The sequence below is a fragment of the Marmota flaviventris genome, chromosome 4, assembly GCF_047511675.1.
Source record: "Marmota flaviventris isolate mMarFla1 chromosome 4, mMarFla1.hap1, whole genome shotgun sequence".
In the NCBI taxonomy this organism is placed as follows: domain Eukaryota; kingdom Metazoa; phylum Chordata; class Mammalia; order Rodentia; family Sciuridae; genus Marmota; species Marmota flaviventris.
The window spans coordinates 128,405,534-128,430,811 of NC_092501.1; the positions used below are offsets into that span (position 1 = coordinate 128,405,534).

General features: G+C 33.7%; 1 protein-coding gene across 4 annotated transcripts in view; it reads left to right on the forward strand.

Moving 5' to 3' along the window:
- Rb1 (RB transcriptional corepressor 1) overlaps nucleotides 1-25,278 on the forward strand; it is a 161,197-nt gene that overhangs the window by 94,724 nt on the left and 41,195 nt on the right. The window lies entirely within an intron of this gene.

The window sequence follows — 25,278 nt, forward strand, 5'->3', positions numbered from 1 at the left end:
ATACTTGGCTAATAATAATTTTATGTTTGTTTTCCTGTAACTCTTCCCTGAGTCCCCATAATACTATATTAACTATATGTTGGAATGTATTTTACATCTTGTTTTCATTTAAACTTTCCCATAAATGGTTTTGCTATATAATTATATTTAGAATATACTCTTATTTATTTACTTTTTGTAGTACTAGGGATGAACCCAGGGTCTCATGCATGCTAGATAAGTGCTCTACCACCGAGGTACATTCCTAGCCCTATTTTTATTTTTAGACAAGGTCTTGCTAAGTTGCCTAGGCTGGCCTAGAAGTTACCATCCTCTTGCCCCCGCCTCCTGAGTAGCAGTGATTATAGGCCACTGTACCCAGCTTGTATATTCATATCTTAAAACACACCAAATCAGAAGGACATATATGGTGGAGTTATAGTAATTGGTTGTAAATGTTATTTCCCAAAGGACTGAAGCTATCACAAACTAACACACATTTTTTTCTTGTTTTAAACTACTTTTTTTTTTTGGTATCAAGGGTTGAATCCAGCAGTGTTCTAAATCTGCTAAACACATGCTCTATCACTGAGCTATATCCCCACCCACTAATTTTTTCTGAAAAGGCTAGATCCAGTTGTGTTTTTTAATTTTGTTCAGTTTGGATCAAAACTCTTACTTTTAGGAATTTTAGAGAAATTTATCTTTCCTTCATAAATTACTTAGTTAACTTTAAAAAGGTTACAGTAACATGTTTTATACTGTTTTGCACCTTTTAAATTTGAACTGCTTTCATGCTCAGCAACTTTTGTTGATAAGTTGTAATCTATTTCTATTGTTTTTTACTAGGAAATTAATTTACAATCAAATTTACGAAAACATGAGTTATTTATAACCAATAGACTTAAAACATTGAGGGTCTGAATTTCTTTGTATTACTTTTGGTGTGGAAAAACGTGTATGTGTTTATATTAGAAGGCTGGTAGAAACTTTGAGTGGGCAGTAATGAAAAAAGAAGTAGTTAATAAACTTGTATTCTCATTGGAGAAAAATTTTCAGTTAATATTTTAGAAAAACAAAAAAATCTTAGTAGGTATTTTCAAATTTATAGTCTCCTTTTTAGTCATCTTTAAATAATGCAACGTATGCAGTTATATGCCCTGACCTTGTTTGCTTTTACTTTCATTTTGAGTATAGAACTTTATCAAAGAATATTCTAAAACTTGAATATTCTTCTACATATTGTTGTTATTCACTTGACTTGATGTTTATTTAAATATTCATTTGTAGTTTTTTCATTTCTGAGTATTGGTGCTTAAAAATGAATAGATCACTATTTGTGAATTAAGTGTTTCATTATTATCAATATATTAGTATATGTTTGTGTTTCTGATTCTCAGCTCAATTCTTGACCCTTAGTAGACACTTACATGTTTGCTGATGATTCATATCAGTAAACTTGAATTTTGTTGAAACTTGTTTTTACTGACGAAGAGCAGTAGCAAAGGGGCTGTTTCAACAGGATCAACATAATTGAAAGCTGGTTTTCTGATTTTTTTTTAATTAGTTTATTTGACTTCTAGCCTAAGGAACCAAAGTGAAATCTGATATCTTGAAAAATCCTTAGGTTAAGATTTTTTAAAATAATTACTTACAAAGAGAGTTCAACAAATCCAGGGCATTAAATATATTTAATATGTGCTTTTCTATTTGATAGGCAATCTGTTATTTTTACATTTCTAGAAGTCTGGGAATCAGTTCTTGTATGGATTTTTGGGGGAGAATGAAATAAGAAAATCAGAATCAGAAGTTGCAGTGGTGAAGACAAATTTTATTCAGGACTATTACAGTAATATATATGTACAATTTATTTGAAATATAGTTTTCAAAGCAACCAATTTGAAATGTAGTAAATCTCAATATGTAACTAATCACTTTTTAAAATTTAATACCTTAAGAAGCTGGCTAAATAACCTAGCCTGTAAAGTAGTTCTGTTTTATCAGTGCAGTAGTGGTCTAAATCTTTTAGTTGTGTAATTTAAAAAAAAAAAAATCACAGTATTTTGAGAAAATTTTAACTATCAATTTAAGGATTTGGGTAACTACTGAGTTCTTCACTAAATTTTAGTGTAACTGTAGCTCTGATAAGACAGAGAATATGATTTGCCAATGTTGGATTCCAAGTTAGGTTCAAAACTATGTTGTGTGAAACTTTATTGAACACCAGTATAAATAAAGCGTAAAGGGTTTCTCAACCATTCTTTTCTTTCTCTACCTATTTCTGAACTTGATAGTAATATCAGTTTTATCTTGCCCCCTTTTCATTCTCACTGCCATTTTTTTAAAGATAAACCCAGTCACTCTATCTATATGATTATTATAATGTGTTACCTAATCTTCCTATTTCTAGTCCTACTGTCTTCCACTTGCCCCCTGCTAGACTGTCACAGATCAACTCATGAATGAATAAACTAATCATGCATTTATTCTCTTCTTGCTTGCAAAGAGAACTTAAAAATTATAATTTTGAAAATGAATATACTGTCTCCAGGCATGGTGGCCCAATTATAATTTTTAAGTTCTTTTTGCAAGCACCAAATGTCAAATTCTGGGGAAACATTATTTATTAGTAGATTAATTATATGTGGTGATTTGGTTTAATACTGAAGTAAGTTTGACAGTCTTGGTGCATAGGATCTGCACCTGGGAACCTTGAAATCTCTGAAACCCTTTTGTATAGGCTGACCCCCACCTCTGCCCTAGTTGGGGACTGGTTTCATAACCTTTCTGAAATTCTCAAGCACTGTGACTAAAAACAGATAAGAAAATCAGATCTGAAGAAATGTAGTCTCAACAAGTCCTGCAGGCTATTCCTCTGAAGTATCTGGAAATATCTGTGAAATATTTTGAAAGTTTTTCTCTATAAAGGGACAAACTAGAAAGACTCTAGATTGTAAAATACATACATATGTATATTATATGTAAAAACATATATATATATATATATATATATATATATATATATATATAAAGTAGAAAAGTGTGAGAGTGTTGTACAAAGAGTATTAGAGAGAGAATCAGAAAAGCTGGATAGTCCATCATTTGACCTTTCTAGGAGTCTGCTTTCTTGACTGTAACAAGAAGGGAGTTGGACTGTACAAAGGTCCCTTCCTGCTTCCATATCTGATTCTGATTCTTTGAATACTTTGAATGTTTAAGCGGCCACATTGGGTTTTTTCACTTTAAGGTAAAACAAATGAATAATTTTTTATTCTTAGTGTTTAAGGATTTCCTGATTTTGAAACCAGGCTGTACAAGGAAATGTATATGAAGTATTTTTTGTTTCAGCCTAGAGTCTAATGAGAAGATTTTCTATTTTGCATTACTATAAAGATTAAATGAGCTGGAGTTGTGGCTCAGTGGTAGAGCGCTTGCCTAGCACGTGCCAGGCCCTGGGTTCAATCCTCAGCACCACATGAAAATAAATAATAAAATAAAGGTGTTGACAACTACAACTAAAAAATAAATATTAAAAAAAGATTAAATGAAAAAACCCTTTCCTGTATATCCTATATATTTCTATAGTTTTCTTTCTTAAAAGATCTCTCCTTTTAAGTAATCTTCCATCCATATTCTTTTACTGTGAGATTTTTGGAAATACTGTGGAATTGATCACAACCTTAAATTATTATCTCATTAAAAGTTTTGAAAGCTATTATTGGAGTTGTATCCAAAATAACATAAAGAATAGGGGGTGTTCCAAAAAATAAAATGGATGAGAGAGTATGTGAAACTTAAGCTAAAATAAATGTGTTCCTGTTCAAAAGAACGTGTTGAACAGTAGTATTTTAAATGTTAGAGAGGACTGGAAATGTAACACAGTGGTAGAGTACTTGCTTATTATGTATAAGGCCCAGAGTTTAATTCCCACCACTACACACACACACACACACACACACACAACTTAAATGTAAGAAAAAATTCTTCTATGTTTACTAGTTTTGAATGAAGCAAATGTTTGCCATGGTGAGATGTGAATCTTTTGAGTTCTTTTCTAATTTACACTTATGAAAAAAGCAGTTTTCTCATTTGGATTCTTTTGAAGCCAATTTATTTACAATATGTTTTTTATTTAGGTTTAGAAACAAAACATTTTCAATTTGATAAATGGACATTTTTAGTTTAGGTAGACAAAATATGAATATATTTATTTTCTATGAAAAGATCTTTTAGACCAACTGGAAAATTTATTACATTTTTGACAAATTTAGTATTACTGTAAGTCTGTTGATGTCTTTTGGAAGTGACTTAATTGCCTGTTATTATTGTAGGTAATACTTTATGTTACTTTTTACTGGAGCATTAGTCATCTACGCAAGTTCAAAGGACTAAACCTGTTTGTAGAGTTGGGTGGGAGTAAAAGAGGAAAGATTTAAAGGATTATTAATGATGATTAATGAGCAAAGTAAAAGTGGTTGGAAATGATGGCTAAAGCAGATACAAGCAAAGAAGGTAAAGGAAGTTAAGAGGATCAGGAACATTGTTGTGGTGTAAGATTTAAAACTTGAGTAAGCACATTTATCTCTACTACACTTTAATTGTTACTTCTTCCTTATTTATTATTTATTTTCCTATCTCTGCTTGTTCCTTTTCCCTCAGCACCACCTCTTAAAATCCTATCATATTGTTCTGTCGAGTTTTCTGAGTCCTTTTTGTACTTCTGTACTCTGCTTTGTCTTGCTTTTAAGACATTCATGCAATCCACTTCAGATTTAAAAACAAATAAATAATTGCAGGACAAAACATATCAGTAAATTTTTGCACAGAATAGAGATGAAAGTTGGGTTGGAGTTGTGGCTCAGTGGTAGAGCCCTTGCCTAGCATGTGTGAGGCACCTAAGTTCGATTCTCAGCACCACATATAAATAAATAAAGGTCCATCAACAAATAGTGTGTGTGTGTGTGTGTGTGTGTGTGTGTGTGTGTTTATAAAGAGAGAACTAATTTTTATATATATAAATAAAAATACGAGAGATAGATATGAAACTCTACCAGTACAGTAAAGGGCATTCAGAGCTTTATAGTTGAATGAAAATTTCAAATTTTAGGTCTTATAAGCTAGAGCCAATTCTGGTAACAATTTCTTAGTGCAGTCCCATTAAGTATAGCCATGTTGCCTTACTCAGCCAAAATTATTTGAGTGATTATTTCTCTCCGTTCTCTCAAGAAAATGGCATAATCTATAACTATTCTGAATTCCTAGAGTTGAGAATGATGAGATGGGTTTCAGTTTCCAAAAACTACTTTAGAAACAGCAAAACATATAGTGAAAAGAACCAAAATAAATAGATCTTAAATGACCTGGATTCTAATTCTAGCTATTAAAAGTTAATGTGACTTTAAGCAAATAATTAACTATTATATATTTGTAAAAAAGAGAGTATTGAATTAGATCTCTGGAATTCTTTTTAGTTCTTAGATTTCTCGATAATTTAATCTTCACACAAATTTTGAATGACAGAACAAATGATGAAGAAACAAATTTAAGAGTTGTGACTTGTCTAGGATTACAGTGAGTGAAATGATGGTGAATAATGAAGCCAGAACTAGAAACTCTTAAGTACCCAACCCAGTTCCTTATGTATGTTTGTCAGATGAAGAAATACAACTCTGTAAGTACATGCCTAAAGGGAGAATAGGAAGTACTCTGAACTTGAAATTTAAAGTCTTTGATTTCTAAATTTGGGCTTTACATTTGGTAGTTTATGCTGAACTATACAATAAATACAACATGCCTTTCTGACCTTACAGTGGTTTTCAGAACAAAATTAAGTGAAAATACATCTTGATTTTAAATCTCTAAAAAATACTATTGTAGATGAAATAGGCTATAATATCTTAGTGATGCAGAGGTAAAGAGGATTGTAGGAAGACAATAGATTTGTTTTCTTGACAAGTAGAGTTCCTGTGCTTTTTATATTCAAGATGGAGAAGTGGCCATTTCACACATTTTGACACTGAAAATGCACAGCAGACTTGAATCTCAGACACAGACACAGTCTTTCTGAGTTTTTTTAGTAGTTAACACATTAGACTTAGTACTCTCCAATGTTGGAGGAAGCATTGGATTCTAAATTTTAGAACAAAAGTAGCTTTGCGCCCATTACAATGCATTATTTATTTTCTTTAAGTCATTCTGCTCTTCTTCCAATAACTCAAGTACAATTGGGGAAATCGAACAGGTGAGAAACATATTCCTAAGGTTTTTAAACATAGTTGATTATTGCCAGAGCTGGAACTAGAATTCTAGTTTCTTTACATTATTCAGGTTTTCCTACTTTATACAGGTAACTTCCAACTTTTTTTTTTCCCTGACACAAAAATCAGAAATTTGGTTCATAGCTTAGGTGAATACTAACAAATAGGAGATTTTAAAAATATATGTAAGTTTTATAAATGTTTTTGAAACATTAAATTTTAATATTATGGCCATAATTTAATCTCAGGAATTTCCATTTATCTGTAGATTAAAATAATATGACAACCATTCTCATTTTTAGCTTCTTCTTCATTTATTTAGAAATTGTTTGCATTTGTACATAGTATTGTACCAAATTTTATACAGAGGATAAAATATATCTGTTTTTTAAAAATCATTAGAACATGGTTTTCCTATGAACAGTAAAGTTAACATCTTCTTATTTTTATATACGTATTTATTTTTATGGTACTGGGGATTGAACTCAGGGTCTCAAACATGCTAGGCAGGCACTCTACCACTGAGCTTCCCAGCCCTTTTTACTTTTTATTTTGAGACAGAATCATCTACTAAGTTGCCTAGGCTGGTCTAGAACTTCTGATTCTCCTGCTTCATCCTCCCATGTAGCTGGGGTTACAGGCATGTGTACAGCTAAATTTAACTTCTTGCAGCATAGTTTATTATCAGAAATTCAGGTATTCTTCAGTTTATTTCAATAAGCATTTATTGACTTAAAAAAAAACTTTACTGAGGGTTGGAGGTAGAGTAGGATGGCTCTGTCAGAATGCTTCGGAAAGATGAATACTGGTGTCTAGAAAGCTATTCTCTGAAATACTAAATTTTTTTGCTCCCAGTATTGAAATTATATACATATAAAAAGTCCAGGCATGTTTGCTTCTAGATTTATATTACTAGTTATACATATTAGTGTAATGTTATGACACATAAGGGCAAAAAAAAACCCACAAAACAGTTGTTTTTAATTAAAACCAAGTTCAGTCAGGCATTTAGTACATACCTATAATCTCAACTACTTGAGAGGCTGAGGCAGGAGGATCACAAGTTCAAGGCCAGTCTGGGCAACTTAGTGGGACATTGTCTTAAAAAATAAAAAGAGGGGCTGGGGATGTGGCTCAAGTGGTAGCGTGCTTGCCTAGCATGCGTGAGGCACAGGGTTCGATTCTCAGCACCACATAGAAACAAAATAAAGATATTGTGTTCACCTAAAACTAAAAAATAAATAAGTAAAAAGAGCTGGGAAATGTAGCCCAGTATCAGTATGCAAAAATAAATAAACAGAAAATAAATAAATAAAACCAAGGTTCAATGCTTTGAAATGACTCAGAGGCGAGTTTCTAAAAATTTTGTCATTGCATTTGTTGTGTGTGTAAGTCTGTAAAAGATGTGAGGGGATAGCATAAACTAGAAAAATTGATTCTCTGGTTCCCAGATTTCTTTGCCGCAATTGTCTTTATTTCCTCACCCCACACATGTTGAAAATCCTAAATATGCATTATTGGTGTGATTTACAGAAGAACAAAAACTTGGAACTCTACTCAAAAAAAAGAAAAGAAAAAAAAAATAACAACTTGACCCTACATATAAAGAATTTTAACAAGTACATTTTACATGTTTAAATTCAAACAAAATGTTTTGAGGAATTATGTGTATCATTTAAAAATTACTTCCTGTTCAGCTTTTTCAGTGCACTTGTACTAATCAGATAAGATACTTTCTATATCAACAGCAGACAGCTGGAAAATGTAGCGCGCACACACACACACACACACAGACTCAATTTAGAGCAATAATTAAGTAAAATACTTTAGAAATAAACTTAATAGACAAAGTGCAGGGTCTAGATGAAAACAAAGCAAGACTACAAACCTCAAAGGCCATTAAAGAGCACTCAAGTAGGTAACAGGTAATTTTCCTGGAACAAATCTATAAATATAAGGCTAATCCAGTAAAAATTCCAAAACATTTTTATTGAATGCCCTTTTAATTTTGTTTGCCTACAGAAATGTATAAGTACATAGGTTATATAACTTAGCAGTTTCATTTCTAAGAAAAATTCTTCCCCTCCTAATTTGCATTCTTATCAATAGTAACTGTTTCCCCATACCATCACATAAACCAGACAATTATCAGACTTTTAATAGGTCATAGGTAGTATCTTATTTAATTTGCATTTTTAAATTTATAGTGTGAACCCAGGAATGAACCCTAAAGAAGTAGATTCTAACTTATTCTAAAATAAACTCTACCTATATCAATACTTTCAATAAAAATTACTCCATTTTAAAGAGTGACTCCAGCCTGATAGAGTGGTCCATATGTAATTGTAGCTATTTGGAAGACTGAAATAGAAAAATTTTAAGTTTGAGCATGAGCAATTTTGTGAGACCCTGTCTCAAAGAAAAATTTTTAAAACAGGGCTGGGGATATACTTTATTGGTAGAGATCATAAAGCTCTAGGTTCAATTCCCATTCCTGGTTTAAAAAAAAAAAAAGTGACTCCTTTTAAAGTCTAGTGTTTGATGGCCTGCACCTGTAATCCTTGCTACTCAGAAATCTAAGTCAGGAGGATCACAAGTTCCAGGGCAATTTAGCAAGATTCTGCCTCAAAATAAAAAGTAAAATGGACTAAGGATGTCCTTAAATTGTAGAATGGCCCTAGGTTCAATACCCACTAACACACACATACATACAAACAAAAGACAGAAGCACATTTGAAAAATAACAGTAGGGCTGAGGATGTAGCTCACTGGTATAGCACTTGCTCAGTGTGGGCAAGGCCCTGGATTCAAGTTCCAGCACTTCAAGAAAGAATACTAAAATAACAGAGTACTAAAAGCTTCCTCAGACATAATGTCTAAAGATTCAAGGAAAAGATATAGGTTTTCAACAATGAATCTGCTGAGAAAGAAATCAGGAAAACAATTCCATTCACAATAGCTAAAACAAAAAAGACTAGGAATGAATCTAACCCAGGAGGCAAAAGACCTCTACAGTAAACACTATACATTTTTAAATAAAGAAATTGAAGAAGACCTCAGAAGGTGGAAAGACTTCCCATGTTCATGGATAGGCAGGATTAATATTTTTTAAATGGACATACTACCCAAATCAATATACAGATTTAATGCAATTCCAACCAAAATACCAATTACATTCTTCACAACTAGAAAAAAACAATCCTAAAATTCATTTAGAAGAATAAGAGAACCACAATAGCCAAAGCAATTCTAAGCCCAAAAAGTAATGTTGGAAGCATTACAATGCCTGACTTAACCTTACAGAAAACAAAAACTGCATGGTACTTGCATGAAAACAGACACATAGACCAATGGTATAGAACAGAAGACAAACAGACAAATCCACATATCTGTAGTTATCTGATCTTTGATGAAGCTGCCAAGAACATATATTGGAGAAAGAGAGCCTTTTAACAAATGCTGCTGGTATAAATGATTATCTGTATGTAGAAGAATAAAGCTAGTTCTTTATCTTTCACCCTGAACAAAAATCAACTCAAACTGGATCAAAGACCTAGGAATTAGACCGGAAACTATGCATCTCCTAGAAGAAAACAGGGTCAACATTCCAGCATACAGGCATAGGCAAGAACTTTCTCAATAGGACACCTAAATTACATAGTTATATTGTGTGTATGTATGAATATGTAACAACAAATCCCATCATTATGCACCAATAACAACGTGGGGGGAAAAGAAGATATAGGTTTGACTAGTTTTTTTTTTGTTTTTTTAAACAACAGTATTATAGAAAATAATGACAGATATTATTAATAAGTGGGATGGCATCAAATTAAAAAGCTTCTACACAGCAAAGGAAACAAATAGGAATGTGAAGAAAGAACTGACCGAGTAGGAGAAAAATCTGTGCTAACTACTCTTCTGACAGAGGATTGATATCTAGAATATATAAAGAGCTCAAAAAAAAACTTTGTACCAACAAGCCAAATAACCCAATGAATAAATGGACAAATGAATTAAACATACTTCTCAAAAGAAGAAATACAAATAGTCAACAAATATACAAAAAAAGTTCAACATCATTAGCAGTTAGGGAAATGCAAATCAAAACACTGAGATTTCATCTCACATCAGTCAGAATGACAGTTATCAAGAATATAAACAATAATAAATGCTAGAGAGGATATGGAGAAAAAAGAACACATTTACACTGTTGGTGGGATTATAAATTAGTACAACCAGTATGAAAATCAGTATGGAGGTTCCTCAAAAGACTAGGTATGGTGGAACTACCATATGACCTAACTCTGCCACTCCTTAGTATTTACCCTAAAGAATGAAAGTCATCATACTATAGTGAAACATGCGTACCCATGTTTAAAGCAGCATAATTCACAGTAGCCAAACTATGAAAATAGCCTAGATGTCCATCAACAGATGAATGGATAAAGAAAATGTGGTGTATATACACAATGGAGTTTTATTCAACCATGTAAAAATGAAATTATGACATTTGCAGGAAAATGAATGGAACTTGAGACCATTATGTTAAGCAAAATAAGTTAAACTCTGAAGTCAAGGGTCATTTGTTTTCTCTTATTTGTGGAAGTTAAGAAAGAGGAAAAGAAAGTTGTGGGGGTGGGGATCTCATGAAAATCAAAAGGAGATCAGTAGAAGAAAGGGACCAGTGGGAGGGAGGAGGGAAGGGCTGGGAATTGATACCAGCCAAATGACATAGTTATATTGTGTGTATGTAGGAATATGTAACAACAAATCCCACCATTATGCACCAGTAAAAATGTGGGGGGGAAAAGAAGATATAGGTTTGACTAGTTTTTTTTTTTTTTTTAAACAACAGTATTATAAAGTGGGAAAAAGATATCGGTCTTTTGTACTGTCATTTATCTAATATTTAAATGGCACATTTTATATTAAGAAATCTGTTAGAACAAACTAACAAAAGTTAGCAATCCATTCCCAAATGGAAAAGATCTAAAGAAATTTATCATTTTTGTCTTTAAAAGTAATTTTCAGCCATGTATGGTAGTGCACACCTGCAATCCCAGCGGCTCTAGAGGCTGAGACTGGAGGATCACAATTTCAAAGCCAGACTCAGCAACACTGAGGCGCTAAGGAGATCAGTGAGACCCTGTGTCTATATAAAAATGCAAAATAAGGTTGAGGATGTGGCTCAGTGGTTGAGTGCCTCTGAATCCTGGTACCAAAAAAAAAAAAAAAAGTAGTTTTTAGAACCCTAATTTAGCCCTTTTTTTTTTTTTAAAGCACAACCTTTTGTTGATATTATTGTCTTAATTAAACATCAGTAGACCTTTTTGACCTGACCAAAAAAAAAGGTTGCTGGATTGTTGTCCTGGTCATATACTTAGGAATATAGATAGGATAGTCATATTAAAAATCTTTCGTGTTGGGTCTGGGGTTGTAGCTCAGTGGTAGAGCGCTCGCCTACCATGTGCGAGGCCCTGGGTTCGTCCTCAGCACCACATAAAAATAAATAAATAAAGATATTGTGTCCAACTACACTAAAAAATAAATATTAAAAAACAATCTTTCATGTTGTGAGGGGTTGTACCAAGTGGTCAGGCCCTTGGGTTTGATTCCCAGCACTGCACAAAACATACTTTTCCTGCTTATGTTATCTTCATCTCTGTTTCCAATGATGTTTATTTGTTTATTCAATAGTGTATATTGATTGAGTGCCAACTGCATGCCAGATTCTTTTTTAGATGCCAGGAATATAGCAGTGAATTAAAAAAAATCCCAGAGTTTATATTTTACATGGGAAAGACAAGCAGTCAGTAAATAAGCAGTTATACAATTGGTCATGTGGTGATAAGTTCTCTGAAGAAAAATACACTTAGGAAAAAGGAGGGTGTTTTTTTATTCTTCTGTATAGAAGATCAGAGAAAACCTTATTGCTAGGATGGTGGCACATGCCTGTAATCCCAGTGGCTCTGGAGGCTCAGGAGGCTCAGGCAGGAGGATTGCAAGTTCAAAGCCAGCCTCAGCAACATAGTGAGGCCCTTAAGCAACTTAGTGAGACCCTCTCTCAAAATAAAATATAAAAAGTCTGTGGCTTAGTGGTTAAAGAGTTCCTCTGGATTCAATCCCTGGTACAATAAAAAGACTGAGGAGGACAATGACCTTGCTTATAAGGGAGTATTTGAATGGATACTTGAAAAAAGTGAAGGAGTGAATCATGTGACTGTCTCAGGAAATTAGCCTTTAACTGATGAACTTCTTTAAAAGGCCTTCCCCATTCTGTTTCCAGCCTCACTGCCCATAAATTCACTCAGCAGATTTGTGTCCTCAGAATTTTCATGGCAATTGGAAAACTTTAAATAGCATTTATAATTGATAAAATTCTGTGCATCTACTTCTGATTTTTGTTTTGCATGACACTTCATAAAGTAGGAACACTTACTTTGTTTTGTTTTGGGCTTCTTGATAGTATTATTCAAACCTAAATACAGCCAGTAGCTGTCATTTTTTAAAGGGAGCCTCAAGTCAATGGCTTCATTTCAAGTCAGATCCCACCCTGACTTCTGTTCTTCCTGTTCTGTGACTTGGCTTTTGTCTTTTATCCTTTGATGTTTTGGATAGTACCCTGTTATCTCAAGAGTTAGAACTTTCTTCTTATGAATTCAATTTCCCTAATATCAGAGACAGCCTATATCTATTGTCTTCTGTCCTACCTATGCTTGGGTGAACATTCAGGGTCTTAAATGTATTAATATTTAGCTATCATAGCTTTTCTCTATGATAACATGGTATTCTAATTTTGGATCAGCCTTCAGATTCTGTGTCTGTCCTTAAAAGACACAACCTTTAGCCTTAACTCTCATTTTCTGACACATGATCTTTACCCAATCCTAATGGTCTTCCTGGAACTGTGACTCCACCTTTCTTTGACCTACTCCAGTACTTTCTAAGCATGTATGACATCATCCCATGCGATTTTTAAAAATTTTCCTCAGGGAGAAATTTTTAACTTTTTTTTTTTGCTTGCTTGCTACTGGAATTTGAACCCAGAGGTACTTTACCATAAGCTATACGCTCAGCCCTTTTTATGTTTTATTTTGAGACAAGGTCTTTCTGAGTTGCTTAGGGCCTTGCTCAGTTGCTGAAGCTGGCCTCAAATTTGCCATCCTTCTGCCTCAGCCTCCCAAGTTGCTGAAATTACAGCTGTGTGTCACTGTGCCCAGTGGGAAAAAATTTTAGAATGATAATCTAGGAAAGATGTCACTGTTAAGACTCTTAAAAATCAATAAGAGAAACAATAAAATAAGAAAGAAAAAAGACTAATCTTATAAATCAGTTATTATTTTCCATTTTTAGTTTCAGTCTTTGCTATTGTGCTTTGTATTATCAGAGAATAATACTTTAAAGATTTGGAAGGGAATGCTGCCTTTTCTTTTTATGTGCTCTAAAAAGAACAGTTCCTAGTGTGTCTTTTTAAACCATGCCTTACCATAAATTTCTCAAAGTGATTTTAGCCAATTTCTATTCTAAAGAATATGAGAATTTAATGAATAAGTTTCTGACATGAACATACATATAAGCTACGAAAGCCCTATGGCATATGTGGCATGAACCTGTTTGGGATGCATTCACTTCTTAAAGACCAATCTTTTTTTGAAAAAGTGTTAAATGCTTTTCTGTTTAAAAAAGGATACTTAGGTGACTAAGGTGATGAGTTCGTGGTAATGTTTGAACATGTTATATTTGGGGTGTTTGCAACATATTCATGTGGCCGTGTTTAATATCCAATTAGAAATGTGGACCTGGAACTTGAAAAAAGTAGTTTTAGTCAGAAATATAGATTTACTCTGGGTGTGGTGGCATATGCCTACAAGCCCATTGACTTATAAGGGTGAGACAAGAGGATCACAAGTTCAAAGCCCGCCTCAGCAACTTAGTGAGATCCTCAAACAATTTAGCAAGACCCTACCTCAAAAGAAAAAGGGCTGGGGATATAGCTTGGTGGTAGAATATCCTAGAGTTCAATCCCAATTATCATGCCCCCCCCCAAAAAATAAAGAAAAAGAAATGTAGATTTAGAAGTAATATAGATATGGTTCAAACCATGATAATGGCTCCGCTGGTATATACATTGGCAAGAGGATATGGAGGAATATCAGTATTAAAGGACCAGTGAAGTAAAATAGAAAAGAACTATCAAAAAGTTCAAGGCCTTACAGAAATTTTTCTATTTTGTGTTCTAGTTTCCTTTTGCAAGGCAAAACAATCTTAGAATTTGGCTTAGAATAGTGCACAAACATTTCCTGTAATGTAGGTCCAATAATACTCCTTAAAATATTCAGAAAACAATAGCAATTCCTGCTTTCCCACTTCCCCTATTGTTAAGTTTTCTGCTAGCCCTGGAGACCTTGTACTTACTTGGATAATCAGCATCTCTTTTAGGAGCATGTGACTTGATAGCCTCTCTAGAGAGGTTTAAGCTTGCTTTAGAAATGCATGCTAATTATGAAAGGTCATTTAGAATACACTTACAGTTTCTACTTTTTCTGTCAATATTATCTATTCAGTAGGATTTACACTAATCTTACTGACAGTGAGAGTCTGGTTTTCTTCACAAGATTAAGTAGCAAAACAGAGTGAAGTGTTGTACAGAGAACAGCTACAATTATGCTGACAGTTAATTTGAGTAGATAAGTAATGACATGAGGCAGCTTGCCTGAGTCTAGGAAAAAAGTGCTGCCTGTCTTGGATGGAAACAGTGCTGTGGAAATTCATACATTTTACTTCCAAAAATTAAGTATTCCATTAAGTCTTTTATTTATAGTTCTTTTTTAAATTGATTGCTGTGTTATCTATTAGCAACTTAAAATGATGTTTATTAGCTGACACAGTTTCTAAAGGTCAGTTGTCTAGGGGCCACCTTACTATTAGTTTTGGCTCAGGTTTTCTCATTAGAGATCCCTAAGTTGTCAACCAACTGCAGTCCCTAATGCTGTTGGCAGTTCTCAGTTCTTTACCCACTGATGTTCAGAGGCTTAATTTCTTTGCCATGTGGGCCTCTTTATAGGGTTGCTTATTTCATGGCAGCTGCTCCTCTTCCCCCAGAGCAAGAGATCCTAGAGAAAAAGAGTGCCTAGAATTGAAACTATAGATATTTTTACAAGCTAATATACAAAATGACATGCCATCATTTTTGTCATATGCCTTAGAGATTAACCCTGGTACAGTTTGGGAGTGGGCTATACCGGGTGTAAATAATCAGGGTCAGGAATCATTGAGGACACCCTGGAAGCTGGTTGCCACCATTTTCATTCAGAATCACTTAGAAAGCATGATATGTCAATTTTCTTATTGGTGCTTTGTTGTGTTTAATTAAGTCACAATATGGCTATGTTATATGTTAACATTCTAGAGATATTTACTAGGAGTGTTTATGTTAGGCACTAGGATTTTATTTTAAGGAGTTTCTAAAAGTCCTATTTTGGACCCTGTTAGTCACTGCTTTAAGAATCCTTCAACAAGTTTATCTCTTGCTGATTCCTTGACAGCAGTCCATATTTTAGCTTTATGGAATGAATAATTTCTCTCTTAAGGCCTTAGTTGCCAGGTGCCAGTCTAAGCACTTTATACTAATTATCTCACTTAATTGTCAGAACATCCCTGGTATGGTTTTGATGTGGTTTGGCCCCAAGGATTTATGTGTTGGAATCTTCATTCTTAATGTGGTAATGTTAAGAGGTAGTAGAGCCTATTGAGAGGTCATTGGGGGCGTCAGCCTTGGAAGGAATTGATATAGTTCTCATGGAACTTTGAGTTTAGTTCTCATTAGATGGTTATTATAAAGAACAATCCTGAACCCTTCTAGTGTTCTGGCTTCCTGTCTTGCTATGTGATCCCTTCTTTTCTCATGTGATACCATCTGCCATGAGGTAATGTAGCCAGGCAGGCCCTCACCAGAGTCAGAACAATGGTGTATGTACTTTTAGACTCCAAAAATGTGAACTAAACAGGCTTCTTTTTTTTATAAGTTATCCAGCCTTAGGTATTTCATTCTAGCAATGGAAAATGAACTAATGCAAGCTCTGAGGAAGTATTATTTTTCTTATTTTATAAATGAGCTACATGAAGCTACTCTAGGGCTACAATTGTCCTTCTCTTTCTCTGAGCCCTTAATTCTCCTCTTTTTAACTTTTATTCCTCCTTTAGGATTCATCTCAGATATAATTTTTTTTAAGTTTTCCTGAATGCATCCTATTTAAATTAGGTGTTCTCCCTTGATTTCTGTTGTGCCCTCTGCTTCTTTTTATTATGGTACTTACTACTTTCTATTGCTATTTTGTATTTACCTGTCTGTTTTATTCATTAGCTATAAACTATAGCATAAGAATTAAAAAACAAGGACTCTGGAGGCAAATATGTTGGGGCTAAATTCTGGATTCAGTGCTTACTATGACTGGACAATTTACACTTCACTTACTTTTCTTCTCTTATAAAATCATTAAAAGAAATAGTACCTTTTCCTAGAGTTTGTTATGGAAATGAAATAATGTAAGTAATGCATTTGGTGCTATACCTAGCACTTAATGTTATCTGTAAACTCTTCAAGGCAGAACTATTGATTGCTTATTTTGTGCATGTACTGTCCCTGTTTTAGACTGTTTTTTGTCACTGTGGCAAAATACCTGAGAAAATTAACTTAAAAGGAGGAAAGATTTATTTTGGCTCAGTTTCAGAGATTTCGGTCCATGGTCATTTGACTCCATTGTTTTTTTAATTTTTAAGAGAGAGAATTTTTTAATATTTATTTTTCAGTTATCGGTGGACACAACATCTTTATTCTATTTGTATGTGGTGCTGAGGATTGAACCCAGCGCCCCACGCATGCCAGGCAAGTGTGCTACCACTTGAGCCACAACCCCAGCTCTGGTTCCATTGTTTTTGGACCTATGGTGAGGTAGACATTGTGGGAAGCATGTTGTGGAATGAAGCTGCTTACCTCATGGCAGCCAGGAAGCAAAGAAAGAAGAGAAAGGGCCGGGGTCACAATATCTTCTTCAAGGGAATTCCCTTAATAGCCTATTTCCTTCCACTAGGTCCCACCTCCTAAAGGTTCTACCACCTCCCGCTATTGCCTCAGGCTAGTAACCAAGCCTTTAACACATGAACCTTTGGTGTACATTCCAGATCCAAACTCTAATAGTGCTAAACCTTTTGTGTGTGTGTTATTTAATTTTCACAACAACCCAACAACCCTACTGGTAGATACTATCATTAACATGGTATTCCTCTTAGCATCTCTACATGAATGGGTGAGTGAATGAATGATAGATGGAATGGTGAGGGTGGAGCCAATTGTAGAGGTAGACAACGTCATGGAAACATGATGGAAAACATGATAGTAGGCAAAGAAAGTATGAAAGAAAAAAAGGAACATGTCTTACCTCCTAGTATAGTAGCTAACAGCACAAGATCTAGGAACAGGTAGACTTGGGTTTGAATCCTATTTGCTAGCTATATAACATAGGCATATTTCTTAATCTATATGCCTCTGATTCTTTATTTGTAAAATGCAGATAATAATAGTATATTTTATAAATGTATGAGGATTAAATGAGATAACATATGTAAAATATTTAACATAAAACATGGTATGTAGTACCTGCTCAATAAGAATTAAGTAATACTCTGATTAAACTGAGAAAATCATGACAAGAATTTTGGAAGTGAGGGAAATAAAATAGGATTGTAATGTAATGTGTTAATTACGCATGTTAGAAAGATCATGGTTTTTCTTCCTTACGGGAGAGTACCCTCACTGATTGACACAAAATTTGTGTCTATGGGTTACAGGCAAAGTTAAAAATTAATTCTCATAAACTAAAGTTAATAAGATAGTTCTTATATTCTGCCTTCGTACCCTATCATTACTTGAGCCAAAATGCTGGGAAATGGAGAACGAGAAGTGCTCTGCCAGCAATTAACTGTTATGATTAGGGACTATCTGTGTTTCACAATACAAACTGTACTTTTACATTTGACAGACCTCAAATTTGCCTGGGTTATTAATATTCTCGAAAGCAGAATTTGAGGAAGGCTTGTGAGAAGGTCATTTGAAATGTATGAATTCAAGAAGCAAAGCTGTTACAACAATATTGCTGTTTAGGAAAAGCTAGTGAGTCTCTTTTCAGAAATTTATATCAGAGTAAGAAAAATACAATTAATAGTTCTTAAGCACGTGAGAAATATATACATACACATTTGTGTGTATACACACACATCATCATCATCTTTATATGAGAGAAGTGGTAGAGACAGGTTTAAAGAAAGATAGAAGGTACAATTACTAAAGAACTTTTCTAAAATGTAGGTGTCTTTCCTTCCTGAATATATAAATATCTTGTGGGGTAAATGGATACCTGGCATGTGTGTTTAATAAAGCTTTCTTAGAAACGCTGATATATACTGCCCTCCAAATAAATTACAGGCCATGTCAGAAAGTAGGAGTTTACGTTACAAAATATACTTGAAAACTAAAGCCAGATGTTCTAGAAAATGTTGGTTATTTTTCTTGGAGCCCTGGGATAGAAGTGGTTAGGATTTGAGAGGCAGTCTAAGCTGTGTTTTACTGGGCAAAGAAAAGGGAAGCTGGAGATAAGGAAGACATTTTTTTGTTGATGGTCTTTTGCCTAGTTTGGGCCCTGATAATTTTCATTTACCTATGGACAAATAGCTAACACATACTTCTTTATAACTTATATTCAAATGTTCATGGTTATTCATACATATAGCCTGATAGGAGCTTGACCCAAAGTTTAATTTTTTTTTGGTTAACATTCAGTATTATGATTTCATGTTTACAGAGACTAGGTTAAGGTGATCTGCTTTGCCTTTGTTCTACTATCAAAAGAATTTATGATCAAAGGACAGAGTCAATATTAGTTCTGTGATTTGTTTTTAACAAGAACCATAATTTAAAATTATAATTATACTCATAGATACAGGGTTTTCTTTATTAAGGGAAAAAAGAGACATCTCTCAGACTTGTTTGACTTTTTATTCATTTTCAAAAAATTTAATGTATTCATAATGAATAGAAAAATGAAAGGAGTTTAGAAAATAATCTTGTGGGGTAAATGGATACCTGGCATGTGTGTTTAATAAAGCACCTAATTATCAGAGAAAGCAATTATAAACTTAAAATTTTAAATTATCATCTTTATTGCTAAGAAAAATGCCCTATATATTTTTAAATATGTTTTTAAGTATACATGAACACAAAAATCTTTATTTTGTTTATTTTTATATGATGCGAGGATCAAACCCAGGGTCTCACAAGTGTGAGGTGAGCGCTCTTCCGCTGAGCCACAACCCCAGCTCAAAATGCCCTATATTTTAATATTCAAAGTTTATAATTAAAAAGTGAGAAAGAGCTGGGGTTGTGGCTTAGTGGTAGAATGCTCGCCTAGCGTGTGTGAGGCACTAGTTTGACCTTTACCACTACATAAAGGCAAATAAATAAAGGTATTTTGTCCATCTACAACTAAAAAAATATTTTTAAAAAAAAGTGGGAAAGAGAGAAAATTCCTGCAGACATTCTAGGCATGACACAGGCTGTTGATAGTCTAAGCTTAAAATTAATGATTAGATTGTCTGAACTCCTATAACACTGTCTTAGTCTGTTGAGTCTTCTATAACAAAATACAAGAGACTGAGTAGCTTGTTAACAACATATATATCTCATAGTTTAGAAGGGGAAATATAAGATCAAGGCATAACTGTTGAGAGCCCAATTCCTTTTTTATAGATAGTGTCTTCTCACTGTGACCTCAAATGGTAGAAGAGACAAGGGAGCTGTCTGAGACCTCTTTTTTGAGAATGCTAATCATGAGGGGTGTATTGAAACTCAGTTGTACCTGGAGAGCAATATGCTACCTTTACATGGCAGGTTTCTTGTACCCATTCAAACTTTGATTTTAAGCCTCCAGGGCAGGAAGGGCCAGGAGGTTTCCAAAGCCAGAATAGGTGTAGAAGTAGTAACACATGCATATCAATAAAAATCACTTGCCAGGAACCCAAACCCTGCTAATGACCACATTCCTTCTATTTCAGATTTATTTCAGTTTCAGAATTAGAAAACTCAAGGATTATAAAATCTTGAAAACTCAAGAATAAGTGCACCTAAACGTAGAAACAATGAAGCTGAAAGCCAGTGAAATACTGGAGAAATGTTTACTAACAATTCTCTTTTCCTTTTTTTTTTTTTTTTTTTTGTTTGTTGTTATTTTTTTGTTTTTGTTTCTTTCAGTGCTGATAACCAAACCCAGGGCCTTGTTCATGCTAGGCAGAAGTTTTTGTTTTGTTTTGTTTTTATATTAAACAACACTATATGATATTCAATCAATAAACATTTTTTAAACACACAATGTGGGCACTCTGAATAGTTTAAACCTGCCATGATATTTGCCATTGTGGAATAATATATGTGAGTGAAGTGTACCCATTAGATTCCCATAGGCAAAAATCTGGTGATTTTGATTTTCTGGTATAGAGGCCCTCGTTAATAGGTAGAAATTATTCAAGGAGCATTGCTTTTAATGGAGATCTTTTAATTGTAGGATGTTTGTTTTTTAAAATTTATTTTCACATCTTAGTCATGGGCATTCTTAATAGATAATTTGATGTCTCCTCCATCTGCAGTGCAAGCATGTTTATTCCTAACCTTTGAACTATAAGCTGCCTTTCATGTGCTTACCCATTCAGTCATAACCTTCTCTTCCTTCAAAATTTGGCAAAGCATCCTTGACTTACATCATGTTCAGAAATGCTAGCTTCCTTTTAAGAACTTTCATGCCCTGTTCCCCTTTTAATGTCTGTTTCTCACACTGTATTAGTTCCTCTTTTAGTATTAATTCCTCCTACAATATGGATTTCTATTCATTTCATAAATATTCACTGTTCTTTCATAGCCTTTTCCTGAATTTGTCACCTCATGTTTATTTCCTTGCTTGTTACTATCTGTCTCTTCCCATGAGGTCTAACCACCATTTGGATAGTAACCACCTGTTTGTTCACCACTGTACCCAGTGCCTGGTATATGGTAGGCATTTAGTAAATGTTTGCTTTTTAGTGGATAATGGCTGATTGATAAAAATAAATTTCAAACCAGATGTGGTGGCTCATGCCTGTAATTCCAGCTACTTGGAAAACGGAGGCAGTGATTCACAAGTTTGAGGCCAGCCAAGGCAAGTCAACAAGACCCTGTCTCAAAAATAAAATGTTAAAAAAAAGGGCCAAGTGTAGCTTATTGGTAGAGCACTTGCCTAGCTTGCATGATGTCTTACATTTCATTTCCTGTAATACCAAAGCATATTAATAGTAATATTGGTAATAACTTTCAGTTTTACTCCAGGTTGCCTAAAACACTCCATTTTATTCTACTGCACTTAATTTTTAAAAAAAGTCTTCTATTAAAATTCTCTTTAAAAAAAAGTCTTCTAAGTAATATGCATTTTGAAACAGTTCATATATTTCATGGCTAAGGTGCATATTTTATGCTTGATTAGTATTTGAGGGAAAAAAAACATGGAGGAAAGGAGTAGGTAAAAGGAATAGATTAAAAATATGATTTCAGGTATATATAAATAAGAAATTTCTACTATTAATCTTATCCTCACTTTAGGACAGAATTAACTTCAGAGAACTTAGAGCATTTTAAGCTTATCACTTCATTCTTTTATGCAACAAGTGTTTATTGAGTCCCTACTGTTTGCCAGGCAGTTTTATTTTTTTATGTATATAACAGTTTATTAAATTCTATTTTCTAATGGCAAAGACATCAAGACTACTAACTAAGAGACATGCATGAATTAAAATTTACATAGATCCTCAAAATAAGTTCTAGCAACACGAATTTGCCCTCACATTCATCCTATATTTTGCAATATATTTTGTTCAGGAAGCCTTTAATTTTAATATTTAGTATATTTTAAACTGTTACCTGAGAAAAATAACTTCAATTCCTCATAATATTTTCCTAATAGTTTTAGAAGTGTTGAATATCAGTAACAAAAGACACTGAACTATCAGAGAAACTAAGTACTCTAAAATTCCAATGAGTTTCTTTACTATTTTCACTTTCAGAATGAATTTAATTGCACATTCTCAAATTACATATTACACTAAAAAAACACAAGTAACTTCAATATCCCTAAAATGATAGTATTTGAAAAATCTAAATCAATTTCACCCATGCAAACAACTTTTATATGTATTAGCAATGTGACAGCATTTTATAACACAGAGGAAAAAGCAAAGATAATCTAAACATTTAGATTGTGAAAAATATTGGAAAAAAATAGGTTTTAAAATGCTTTTTATAGTTCCCAAATACTCTTGATTTTGACTCTAGTCTACAGAACAGGAAAGCAACTGCAAAATACATTTTGGAAACATGATGCGATACTCAAAGACAAGGTAATTCAACAAATTTTGACAGCATTTTTAAAAAAGAACTTGTCATTGGAAAAAGTCTGCACATCCAAGAACCAAGATGTGTAATATCTGTGATAATTTAAATAATATTTTGTGCTTATACTATGCCCTTTATTCAGGATGTAAAGCCCAAAGAAGAGAGTGAGAAAGTGAGAGAAGGAGAGTGAGAAAGGGCATTCTCTACATATTTAAAGAGTAAACTGAGGCACAGAAACTTTGCCCAAGGCAAGACAAAAAGTTAGATTTTTAAATACAAAATGATCCAGAATTCTACATATCCAGTTCCTTAAAATACAAAATTTTGGACTGTCTTTAGGGCCTTCAGATTATTTTATTAAACATTAGTAAGTTTCCAGCATGCCTAAGAACTGTGGTAGGTAAAACCTATAAGCTTTCCATCATATTTTAAAATAACTGATACAATGAATAAGAACATTAAGCAAAACTACAAAACTGATTTTTAAAAGGAAATTTAAATAAATGAGATGTTTTGAGGGCAATTCTGAAAATTCTTGCCTTAATTTTTCTTCAGCAGGATTTTACAACTATCTGCTGCATATGCCAACATTAATGTAGGGACCACAGCTATTCTTTACTTAAATGTTTGCCTTCTAACCTTTCCTCTCAAGATCTCTTATCTCTTAAGTTAACTTAGTTTGTTATTCATTGAAAACAAAATGCTAAGAAGGTTTTGTGTAAGTACAAAATGGTTAATGTTGAGTTCAGTCAGTTAATCTCTGATATTAACTTGTTTTGTTAAGCCAAGATCAAGATGTATGAGGAAGAAATCAAAACATAATATGGGATAAGCAGTTAAGTGCAAGAAATATAAGACAGTAAAAACAAGATACATTCCAAAAGCTAATCCTAAATTTAAATCTCTGCTTCATTCAAATACTAACTTGACCTTGAAACATGTAAGTTACTTTACCTAAGTACACTGGATGGGCATATAACTAATGTCAATTTTAGTTGCTTCTTACTATCCTGTTCAGTCTATGTCCATGTGTGTATATTTTTTCTTTTCCTTTTTTTGTTGTAGTGCAGGGGATTGAACCCCAGTCCTCATGCATGTTCCAACATTATATTCCCAGTCTATAGAGAGTCTGTAGAGCCATATTCCCAGTCCAGGTATGTAAATATTCTTAAAATGGTGATTTTAAAATTTGAGGGAAAGTTCCCAAATTGCTTTGAGAAGCTGTCTTGCTTCAGAAATACACATACATGTGCACATGCAATGAGTGCTTGTAAATATCAATAAACTACTGTAAATCACAGCATTGTTGATGCAATGGGATTTGACAAGAAAATGTACATATTGTTAATAAAAATGTAAGGAATACTCTTTTCAAAAGCAAGAGGAAAAAATGGTGACCACAGCCATTCATTCATCTGCCTCTTTTGCTAGCTCTAACAGTGATTTGGTTGATTCAAATGTGCCAGGCAGTTTTAAACATTGAGATTACTGATAGGAACAAAACAGACAAAATCTTTCTTTTCTGTCTCATGTATATCTAGTGAGGGAGATATAGTTCATAAACAAGTAAACAAATGAATACGTAATATAATTCAAAGTAGCAATCTATACTGTAAGGAAAATAAAGCAGAGTGAGGGGTAGCAAATAGAGGAAATTAAGCTCTCTCAGACAAGATGTTCCAAGAAAGCTTTGTTTAGAAGGTGCTGTTTATGGAGATATGTGAATAATGGAGTGGGTTGAGTCCTGGGAAGCTCTGGTCAAAGAACATTCCAGACAGAGAAAGCAGCAAATACAAAAACTCTGAAACTGGAAGCCTCATGTCACACTCAGGGAATAGAAAGACAACCAGTATGGCTGGAATAAGTTAAGAGTGGTAAAGAGGGAGATCTAAGAAATAGCAAGGGGCCAGACCTCCAGTGGTGTTTTACAAACCAAAGTAAAGAGTTTAGATTTATTCTGAGATGGGATTAGAGGATTTTGAGAACCAGGGATAGTAGGGAGCTCTGTTGAAGAGAATTGGGAGTAGAAGCAGGAGTAGAAGCATGGATGTGGGTTTATAGGATGCTTTCGCCATAGTACAGGCAGGAGATAATAATGGCTTAAACTCTAGCAATGTAAAAATAATTAAACTTGGAATATATTTTGAAGTTAGAACCAACATGCCTTGCTTGGCAGATTGGATAGTAGAAGGTGAGAGAAAGAATAATTAAACATGACTTCCTGTTTGTTTTGTTTTCTTTTGTTTTATTTGGGCAACTGGATATGAGGAATGACTTAAGGATATGGGAAAGCCTGGGAAGAAACAGGATTTTGTTTTTTTGTTTTGTTTTTAGTATAGAGGGTGATTAGTTCATTTTGTAAATAGACATCAAGTGGAGACATTGAGTGAGGTGGAAGAGGGCAGATACTTCTAAAATAATTTTTCAAGTCTATCAGCATCAGCCAAATGGAGGGTTGTTTACTTTTATGTCCAAACTTCCTAGTACTATATATGTAGAACCTGGTACAAAATAGATACACAACAGGTCCTAGGTGGGTGGGTGGATAGATAAGGAGGCATACATTTACACATC